General features: G+C 41.9%; 1 long non-coding RNA gene across 1 annotated transcript; it reads left to right on the forward strand.

Annotated features, from left to right (window-relative positions):
- The first annotated feature begins 4,693 nt into the window (after window positions 1–4,693).
- Window positions 4,694–11,238, forward strand: LOC117883393. Its single transcript, XR_004647248.1, has 3 exons — window positions 4,694–4,937; window positions 7,766–7,867; window positions 10,802–11,238. It is a non-coding gene; the product is annotated as an uncharacterized LOC117883393 (long non-coding RNA).
- The last annotated feature ends 486 nt before the right edge of the window (window positions 11,239–11,724 follow it).

Genomic DNA, 11,724 nt, shown 5'->3' on the forward strand with positions numbered 1-11,724 from the left:
TCCATTACAAAGGTAAGCAATGAATATGATACGAGCATGTTTATTTTTTTAAATTATGTGTATTTAATTTGACTAATAATATGATGAATTTAGCAATGATTGTGATCTTTATTTTCTATAGCACCTCTAGCTCACATGTATCTCAACATACTTTTTGACTTTACTAACTTGTCTGTACAAACAATGGGCTAAGTCCTGAATCCAGGTTATGCAGTGGTATGGGGCGTACGATCCCCAACACACTATGTAAACTATGTCTTGTGTTCCTGAGATGGTCAGGAGTGATCCATTCCTCCCCATTGCTGATGGGTTAGGAGAGGAAGGAGCTTGCTCCACTGTTGGGAGGAATGGAGCTGCTGGCAGTCTAGACATTAATTCCCCTACTTCCACTGCAAGAGGTTCTGTGTAATATCCCAGGTTCTCGCCTCTCTGCCGGAGTCATGGAGTTTCTGCAGCCCAAGGTGTCAGTAGGTGGCAGGCCATATCTCTTGACTTTGACATAGAAACAAAATATGCAAATATACCTTGGGCATGAGGAAAAGGAGGGCTATCTACACTGCTAGCTCTTTGGACAAAGAACTGTTTTTCCATTATATGTGTGTGTGTGTAGTGTGTACAGTTTCTGATACACTGGTCCCTTCTTGGGGCATTTACATGCTAATGTAATACAAATAGTTAATTATAATTTTTTCAGTTTGACGGCAGGGCTCCCTCTCTGTCATCTTGGCTGATAACAGCTAGATGCCTCCCAAAAGCCTGCCTCCCTTCAGGCTGCACAGCCCAGACACTCTCTTCCCAACTGACTGACAGCTGAGGTGTGACCCACCTCACCAAGGATATGAGGCTAGGCATTTGATTCCTCCCTTGATGTTAATCCCAGTAAGTAGCAGTTGAGTGGCATGCAGCCACCAACAGTGCTCCTGGGAAGGGCCTGGGCAGTCCTGTAAAAGCATTTACTATCCCTTTAGGGACAATCTAACCCAAATAAATGTAATTAACCTCGTTGCTTCAGGCAACACCTATCTCTTCATCATCACTAAAAAATGTCACATAACTGCCTAGTGTTAAGCGACTATGTAATTAAAGATTGTTTCACAATGCATGCGTGTGATGAGGTAGGGAGGTAAGGTGCAGAAAGAGCCTGTACATTTCCTCAGGCCCTGTCTACATTAAGGAAATACACACTAGTGTGACTACGGTGCTGTGGTTACACCAAAGTAACACCCCAGTGATTTACTGGATTCAGCCGCACCAATGTAAGCCTGCTTTGCTCCACTGCATAGCATCAACATTAGCAGTTTTCACAGCGTAACTACAGTGCTGCCTCTCGACTGGAGCAGATTTCCTTACTGAGACAGAGGCTCAGGTTTTTGAGTTTTAGTCTCAAATCTAACACTGTATTAAAATCCTTTTTGGCATTGAATTAATGCACCCAACTAAGCAGAGCAAATACTGATGCTCTGTCTGCATGGAATAACAAACACACTTCCTCGCAAACATTTGAATTTCTGTCAAACATTTTAGCACATTTACTTTTTTCCTTGCCCTCCCCCTTTGTGCATTTTTTAAGCAAATTAACTCTGAAGAAAAAAGTAGTTTACAGATCAAAAGGAAATGTTGAATTATATACTTTCTTATTCTCTCACTCCCAAGACTGGTAAATGCATGTTCTCAAATAGATGCTTGAATGCTGGCACATTTTTCACACTTCTTCACTGATCCAGTTCCAATGTGATTATCTTACACTGTTCATGCAGGAATGTAATTTCTCAGGATAAAACAGGAACCAGAAATCTCCCTCCCTCTTTTAGAAGGTGAGTGTCTGTAAGGATATCAGCCCATACAGCATCTAGCTGTAGATTCTGGTCGGAGAAGCCCATCCCCATTGCTGCTTTTTTCCCCCCAGCATCTAAGATTTTTTTGGAAAGATGAGAGGCCATTGCTGATTATTGATCTTTTTATTATATGCTTCAACAGGGCTAGTTTGAGCTGTGACTCTACATGTGCATTGGAACAAAGTTTAATGCCATGACAAAAGGAAACTGTCTTCAGGCATGCAATTCACCTGTATCTTCTTCAATTAACTTTCTACAAAGTTTCCTGTAAAACCAACTAACAAAAGCCCTAGAAGACTATTGATAAAGTTAAGGCGTTATATGGCACTTCTAGATTTTTCACTAAACTCTATCCCTTCTTTCAAAACCTTTGGTATAACATCAGAATACACAACAAAGATTTGAAATGCAGTAATCCTACAGTGGTTTTATTTTCTTCCTCATGCTTATTTCTTCCTTAAACTCATCCTCCGTCCTGTCTAGCTCTTAGCTCTTAAGAAACTGTTAGGGTCCCAGATGGATGTAATATAGGGAGTAGCTTATTCTCAAAATTTTGGTTAAGTATCTAGTTCATAGAATCATAGAAGTTCAGGGTTGGAAGAGACCTCAGCAGGTCATCTAGTCCAATCCCCTGCTCAAAGCAGGACCAACACCAACTTAATGATCCCAGCCAGGGCTTTGTCAAGCCGGGCCTTAAAAACCGCTAAGGATGGAGATTCCATTCCATAGTTGCTGTGAGTAAGAGCTGGGTGGGGACTCCTGTGAGCAAAAGAGGTCTGGCTTTCTTGGTAATTCAGAGAACAGTAACAGAACATAATCATCAGATCTGGCTTCCTTTGCAAGCTTAGCTGTCCCTTCTCTGAAGCAACTGACATTGGAATAACCCATTATGGGTTCCTAGAATCTGACACCTGGATTCCAACCCACACTTTCAAGGTGCCACATTGAGGCTGTTTGGTTTTCCTATAGCTCACTACGAAATAGCGAGGGAATTCTTGAGTTCTATTCCCTGATCTTCCTCAGACTTATTGTGGGATATTCAGGAAGTCATTTGGACTTCTCTGTTTTATTTCCTTCATCTGTAAAATGGGGTTAAAGCTTATGTACTAAACGAAAAGTGGGGTTGGATGTGGAGAGGCTGATTTGCAAGATTTAACACATTAATATTTGTAAAGCTCTTTGAGAACATTGTTTGAGAGGGCAAAAAGTATTATTATATGGCTTTTTTCATATAAATATCATGGAGCATAGTTTTCAGCAGGTTAATGTTTTAATACATGATCCTGACCCTCAACAAGCTACTTTGATATTTATGGTTTAAATTTGAGACAAGTCCAGTACCTGAGTCTTGGAGGTTTCTTTCTACTTTATAAAGTATTTTTCACATTTTATTTTGGGAGAAAAAATCATAAGTCAAAAGAGGGTAAGGACTGCAGACATTATATGGATTTTGCTATGTCAGCCTGAATATAGCTTCTAAAACATATCTGAAATAAATTAGGTCATTGGAAACCTTCAGAAATATTGTAAAGGGTCTAGAAAAGAATTGGCCATGCTGAATCTAAACTTTAGTTACAGAGTCTTAATTCTGACATGTACAAAGTCTTCAAAAAAGAAAAAAGAAAAGAAAAAGATGTTCTTAGAACTGTTCACTCAGTCTTATTAAAATAGCACTTCTCTGTGGAGAGGAGTTAATCATGATTGCCAGACTAAAAATTCTGTTCAACATAAAGGCTGTCAAAGTCCTTGTAGCGAACCTCAGCTTAGAGAGAAAAGAGACTGAGATGATGCAGCTATAGAAAAAGTAACTCAGATTGTACAGACACCCATGATAGTTTGGGCTCATGATAAACAAGCACAGGGGGGGAAACTGAGGGAAAAGGTCTAGGAAAGGCATAACAGCTGCTAACTAACTGTTCTCTTGGTCCTGATTCTGGCTGTTCATTCTCAGAGAGGAATTTTCAAAACTTCTATTAGTTGGGGGGCAGAGGGCTTAAAACTCCAAAGACACAGATTTATTGCAGTAGGTTGGTCAGTTATAGGGTCTGTCATAACTATAAAGGGAAGGGTAACAGCTGTCCTGTGTACAGTACTATAAAATCCCTCCTGGCCAGAGACTCCAAAATCCTTTTCCCTGCAAAGGGTTAAGAAGATCAGGTAACCTGGCTGGCATCTGACCCAAAGGACCAATAAGGGGACAAGATACTTTCAAATCTTGGTGGGGGGAAGGCTTTTGTTTGTGCTCTTTGTTTGGGAAGTTGTTCGCTCTTGGGACTGAGAGAGACCAGACATCAATCCAGGTTCTCCAAATCTTTTTGAACAAGTCTCTCATATTTCAAACTTGTAAGTAAACAGCCAGGCAAGGCATGTTAGTTTATCTTTGTTTTCTCAACTTGTAAATGTACCTTTTACTAGAGTGTTTATCTCTGTTTGCTGTACTTTGAACCTAAGGCTAGAGGGGGGTCCTCTGAGCTCTTTAAGTTTGATTACCCTGTAAAGTTATTTTCCCATCCTGATTTTACAGAGATGATTTTTACCTTTTTCTTTAATTAAAAGCCTTCTTTTTAAGAACCTGATTGATTTTTCCTTGTTTTTAGATCCAAGGGGGTTGGATCTTGATCCACCAGGAGTTGGTGGGAGGAAGGAGGGGGGATGGTTAATTTCTCCTTGTTTTAAGATCCAAGGGGTTTGGATCTGTATTCACCAGGGAATTGGTGAAGAGTTTCTCAAGGCTTCCCAGGGAAGGGAATTAGCTTTGGGAATGGTGGCAGTGGACCAGATCTAAGCTGGTAGTTAAGCTTAGAAGTTTTCATGCAGGCCCCCACATTTGTACCCTAAAGTTCAAAGTGGGGAAGCAGCCTTGACAAGGTCTATCTTGAAAAAGTGCATCTTCCTCAAGATCAAATGCCACCAAATAGCAGTGCTTCCAACATGAGATCACTTTGCTTATTAGCCAATGTTGTTGATTTTATTCCAGGAAGCACAGCATTTAAAACAACTTGAAAACATAGATGCCTTGACATCTGACAAACTCACAAGGATAGCCACATGTTTACTGACTGGCATTTCCCTCTAGGCAAGGAGCTGGATCAGGTACTTCAGGTACATTGTTGCTCTACTCAACCCATTGAAATCAATGAGAGTTTCCTATGTATGTAGCCTTATGATCTAACTCATCCCTTATCAATCAGTTATCTTTTAATTGGTAAATATTAAGACATTACCCCAATATCTCTTCTGAATAACACCTGTGGAGTCCATATCAAGATAGGCTCCTCTTTATAGCCACCAGGAGGCAACATTTGGTAAGCATAGGACACTACAGAAGACTTTTGATCTAGGACACATGTGGGTTGTCTGGTATGGCATTGGTTAAGATAGTCTCATACAATGGCTAGCACAGTTACTTCTCTACATCCATCCTGCTGCTGTGAAGGAGACATGCATGGTCTCTTAAAACAATCAATGCTGGCAGGAAAAGGTTCAAGGAGATTGTGTTCCAGAAAGAGGGGCACTCTCACAAAGTAGACAATCTAACCACTATTATTGAGTAATGATCAGGATTTCCAGGTATCTCATAGCACTTTGTGGACCTCTGACTCTCGCTTCATAAACATAACTATTTATAATGAGCAAAACAATTCCTGGTTCCCGTCTTCCCTCAGCATCACTCATTCTTCATAGACTGGTATCTTAGCCTCTAATAACTACACTTGTTCAGAAGTGGTTGGGTCACTGTCTAGCGGGAGGGACCCTACCCTACTCAGACTTGGGGTTACGCCAATGTAACTCAGACAGAATTTGGCCCTTGGTGTAAACAGGTGCCACTGCCATGGAAGCCTGTCAGCCAAATCTGGTGGTGACATAACTGTGGATATAAGTTTTGTATTGAGGAAAATCAGGAAGAAAATAGGTGCAGGGATGGTGTCCCTAACCTCTGTTTGCCAAAAGCAGGGAATGAGTGATGGGCTGGATCACTTGATGATTACCTGTTCTGTTCATTCCCTCTGGGGAATATGGCATTGGCCACTGTTGGGAGACAGGATACCTGGCTAGATGGACCTTTGGTCTGACCCAGTATGGCCGTTCTTATATTCTTATGTAAGTGGGTAGAGCAGTGCAACTTGCCCCTATTTGGCAATCAGCAAGTATGCAAAATGAATGTCACTTCAGCACTGAGGGGTCGAGTTTTATCATATATCTTTTTCCCCTAAACCCCTAGGCATGTAAGTTCCACTTGTTTTGCAGTTCCCCAAAATGCCAAATAGTGCAAGTTGCAGTACCTTACCACTTGCTGCATAACTGTTTTTTTCCGAGCAAATTACAGCCATCATCACTTACACCATTGTATAATTTAGCCCACACCATATATTTCCTGTTATAATCTAAAAGGCATGGCACATTTTACATTTGCAAGAAGAGCCTGAGACAGGTTTTTGCTGATGCAAACGTGCATTAATTATTAATGATCATCATTAGTATTATCATGATAAGTGTATATAGCATCACAAATTTATACACATGCCCTGAAAAGCGCATACCAAAAATAAAACAAACATATGACAACACTTGAGGAGAGGGAGTGTAAGGAGATTGTTAATAAGGAGGAGGAGGGAGGATGGATTGCTTGAAGATCTGGGTTTAAGGATGGATATAACAGAGGAGTGAAGGTGTCTGTGGATGAGGGCCTGGAGAATATACAGAAATAGGTATGCAGTATGCAGCAGTTCGGGTTTGCTAGTTATTAAAGAAAGGAGGAATAAGCTATTCTAGTTAAAAAGGAAAGTTCTTTCTCTCACTGCATTGCATTCAAGACATGCTGCATCTCCTTCCTATCACCCTGCCCCGCCAAAGTAGTGCTTCGATTTTTCAGGCCTGCTGTGATAATTACTGCTTCCCTGATTGCCTTTAGCTAGACATTACATTTTTATCATTTTAACTATAGAAGATGCAGGGGTATAGTGCCTTTCCAGACTATCTGTGGAGAGTATGTGTAAGCACGTGCATACTCATGGTGGTAACAGAAGTTTATTAAACATATTTGTCACAGCCCTAGTGTGCCACTTTAGACCTGAACCTGCCAGGTGCTTAGTGCCTTCAACTCCCAAGCAAAGAGGTGCTGACCTCCTGCAGGTTCCATTTACTTCATCGCAATTGTGGGTGCTCAGCGCCTCTGCAAATCAGGTCCCTATTGACTTCACTTAAGGTGCCCAGTGCCTCACAAGACTGGCTCCTTAGGCAGGACATTTTCAATCATACAGTGTAAGTAACTTCATAAATCACAATCATTAAATTGCCAATAGCCTTTTATGTGGCTTCATCAACCCCAGATTATCCAAGCCCCAAATATCTGCTCATTCCTGAATTGTTTGTGATGGGTGATAAATACAGCAGTTATGATAAAAAGCATCAGGGATGTCACAAAATTGCTCCTTTCCTTGTCGCATCACTCATATGCCTTATAATATTTTTCTTCCTTCCCAAATGTCGCAAATATCTTCCATCCTTTGATACTCGCTGCTCCTTATAATAACACTGTCAGTATCTCCTTATAATACTATATATCTGTTCCACATGCTGCCTTTCAAATACTTCTTCTAATACTGCATCTGCCTTCCTTGTAATCTCTCTGAGATACTCATAATGCCTCCTTTCCTTGTCACACCTCTCATATACTCCTTGTAATATAACCTGGAACATTTCTGTGCTCACCTACCCATAAAGATTGCCAATGCTCTGAATGACAAAAATGATCTAAAGAAATTGGATGTAGTGAAAAAGTAAAGGTTATATCTCACTGTACTTGAGAAGGATCAGTGTGGCTTTCAGGCTTACTAGCCAAGCAAGGACTGCAGCTGCAGCATCATTTGCAGTTCCAATTTGCCTAGCAAATATCATGAAATTTCATAGTTCTGGCCATTGTGTTGCAGGAAACCAGCTCTGGCAGCATACAGGAAAAGAGAGACAGTGATATAATGCACCAAAAGGATTTTCCTGTCTATCAGGCAAGAGAGTTGATTCCTCGCTAGGTGGTAAGTTGTATATCTTCAATTCATACCACAGCAGTGGTTCTCTACAGCTTAAGTTTGCAAATTCTCTGCAACTGGCCTGAAAGCACTGGGACCATGCAGGATTTAAATCAGCACAGAATGTGACCCAAACACTTAGGCAAGTTATTAGACTAACCCAATTTTTGAAATATGAGGCCAGACTCACTAGTGCTGGCACGTGGAGGTGTGAGTTATAGCTCTCTCCCACTGCCAGATCTCTACACCCAGGAAAAGATACACCCCGGGGTGGGCATGTTGTGTTGCCACTTTAACCAGTGGTTAAAGGAGAATGAAACAAAGGGGGAGCTCTCAGTGCATCAGTTGAGGAGGAAGGGGAGCTGTAGGGAAACACTGCTTACCCAAGCCAGAAAGAGGTGAGGGAATTGCTCTCTGCTTTAACTTCCCCTTAATTTAACTCAGGGTTTCGGCCTGAAGGAGGCAGTTTTAATTTATGCCATGATCCCGTGGGATAGGACAGTACCTAGTTACTGGGATGATAAGTATAAATACTTGACTGAGATACAGACACTGTAGGAGTTCTGCTGGCAGAAACAGCAGAAGGGATACATTCAGTCAGATCATCTTCCAGCCACCCTGGCCATGCCCCTTTCCCACCCAGTGCCTCCCATTTTTAGGCTATTCTTGTTGCCTACTCCTCCTGGAGCAAGGGGAAGTTGTTTCAACCATTTTCCACCCTCATGACCTCCTCGCCCAGTCTGCTGATTTTTCCTTTTCAGCTCGTTCCTGAAGAGTCTTGGAGCCCAAATATTGCTGCTTACTGGGAATGGGCAAACTGTTCTGGAGAAAACAAGGTCACCCAGGGAAGCTTTGCCCAAAACCTCAGTTGAACTCAAAACACTTTTTCTTGGGGATCTGCAACGTTATGATAGGTTCCCAGAAAGCAACTGTTCATGTTCATTACTCATATATCCCTTGTCATTTTGCTGTTACCTCTCCTCAGCATCATGATGTCCATCATCGGTTGTTTTAAAAGTGACATCTTCAGTTCTGACTCCCCATTGTTTGCCAGGCTTGTCTTTATTTCTTCTTGGTTCAGCACTAAAGTGCTTCTGTTTCACACTCTCCTCATTCATTATGTAGAGTCTGCACCCCGTCCATTCCTTGCCCTCCCTCAACACCTTTTGCAGCACCTGAGTAGAATGTACAATATAGGAGTTACCGTCTCTGATCCTGATTATCCATTCAAACTGATGCAGCACCATTGGGATAGATTGGATCTCATTTACATCAGTGTAATTACAGAGTATCTCCACTGGTATCTGTGGAGTTATTCAGTATTTATATTGGTGTAACTGAAATCAGAATCTGACCCATTGACTTCAAAAGGTTTGTTCCAAATTTATACCAATATGAGAGGAGAATCAGGCTCTCTGACTTCTTCCAGCTTTGAAACTTTCATCCCTCTAGGTGGCTTCTTACTTTGCTCCTACTCAAATAACTAGCTGCTTCCTTCCTTCCTCTAATTTTGCATAACCCAATGAGAAATGGCATTTCTCCTCCAACCCAACCCTTTTATTCTCTGCCTGGTTAGTGTCAAACTGCCTACTCATTGTAGACCTCTCTCAGGCTTGAAGTATAAATCAGTTAGTGATGTGGCTTCATATTAGCTTATGAGTGTGTTTTTTTGTAAATATTTATTTATATCTGTGTCGAATCACATTAAGAGGAAACCCAGGAAATGATGATTATGTGAGTGTCATATAATCTACTGTGGAGCGTGCACAATGACAGTTCTGCAGTAACCATTTTACCAAGACTTTACAAATTCCTCTGTCAAAGAATTTGACATTCACTGATATTAAGTCAAATCTAGTTCTAGATTTTGGAGTCTGATATCATGATTAGGAATATTTCTGTATTGAATCTTTACTCTCAAAAAGGCCTGGATTTCTATTTATTTTTTTCCTCTTGTCTAATTTCATGACATTTTCAGGGAAGTTAATCTGAACAAAACACTTGCTGAGGTACAGTTCTTCTCAGTAAAGGAAGGAGTTTGAGGTGAAACAAGATTTTTGAGCATGTCATTATGAAGTACAGTAAGAATAGGTTGTTGTTTTTCTGAAAGTTCCTGTAAAAAAAAGGAAAGCTTGATTGATTTCTGGAGCACCTCCAGGATTTCTTCTGCAGTGGTACTATTATGCACCAAATCTGTAAGATATGCAGACAGAAAATTCCAGCAGAAACAGCAAGGTTATGCATACTTTTTTGTTAAATCTGTATCAGGAAACCAGGCAAGGAGGAGCTGGAGAACGTAGTAGACAGAAGCTCTACAGTGAGCTAAAGAGAGAGAGAGGGAGAGTGACAAGTATAGCTTTAGGGGTAATACTGTTTTCCTTATTCTAGTAAAGTTTCTTGCTTGGTGACAACTACACTAGCCTCTGGTTACCAGTTGGCAGACATAATTACATCCTCTAAATCAGCCATGAACACTAAATAGTTGACAGCTGTCATGGTTTTAGGTGTATTTGTTAAAGCTGCTTATATTGATACCAAAAAAAGTTACAACATTTTAAAGATTTTTGCCCTTACTAAAAATGGCAGCCATCTCCCATTATTCTCAGCTGAAGCCAGGCTGTCCTCACCAAAGATGCCACCATTTGAATGTGGAAGTGAGGCTGCAAGAGTAAAGATGGCCACCCATCCATCTCCCTTTGTTTCCAATGAGTTTAAAACCAAGGGGCCCTCGGAGAAGATAGGTACCTGCTATTCACCATTTGTGGCCAAGGCAGGAGACCATATGGAAACACAGGAATGTGGGGGCAAGAAGGAAAAGTGCAGCGGGAGACAAGACTGTGGGGACAGAGGAAACTGGGGGATGAGGGGCTAAAAGGAAGACTGTCAGGATTTTGAGAGATGTCTTTTAATTAATTAAAATTGCTATTATTTATATTACAGGAGTGCCTACAGATATAGAAGCTGGAACTAGTGGTGAGGGGGGTGCTGTCGCACCTTCTGTTTTGAAGTGTTTACGATCATATACAGGGTTTACAGTTTGGTTCAGTGGTTCTCAGCACTCCCACCATACAAATTGTTCCAGCACCACTGCCTAGAGACCCCAACTGAAATCAGGGTCCTACTGTGCTAGGATCTGTACATACACAGAGTGTGAAAGAGGCCCTGCCATGAAGAGCTTACAACAGAGATGACCAGTACCTGCTGATAGTGGTGGGGCAGAGTGAGCGCAGCGGCTTCAGCAGATGATGCTGAGAATGCTCAGTCCGTGTGTGCCCTCCCTTCCCTCATGCATCATGTCTGGCTTACAACCTGATTTGACAAGACAGACAAAGGGTATGTCTACACTACGGGATTAATCTGAATTTATATAATTCGAATTTGGGAAACAGATTGTATAAAGTCGAATGTCTGCGGCCACACGAAGCACATTAATTCGGCGATGTGCGTCCATGTACCGGAGCTAGCATCGATTTCCGGAGCGTTGCACTGTGGGTAGCTATCCCATAGTTCCCGCAGTCTCCCCCGCCCATTGGAATTCTGGGTTGAGATCCCAGTGCCTGATGGGGCAAAAAACATTGTCGCAGGTGGTTCTGGGTACAGCCTCACCCCTCCCTCCATGAAAGTAACAGCAGACAACCTTTTCGCGCCTTTTTTCCTGGGTGAACACTGCAGACTCCATATCACGGCAAGCATGGAGCCCGCTCAGCTCAAGACAGCAGTCATGAACATTGTAAACACCCTGCGCGTTCTCGTGCAGTTTATGCTGAGCCAGGACCAGAAAAACGAGGCGAGGAGGCGGTGGCGACGGCAGCGCAGCGGCAGCGTGATGAGGACATGGACATGGACAAGGACACAGAATTCTC

This window comes from Trachemys scripta, chromosome 9 (genome assembly GCF_013100865.1).
Source record: "Trachemys scripta elegans isolate TJP31775 chromosome 9, CAS_Tse_1.0, whole genome shotgun sequence".
Lineage (NCBI taxonomy): Eukaryota > Metazoa > Chordata > Testudines > Emydidae > Trachemys > Trachemys scripta.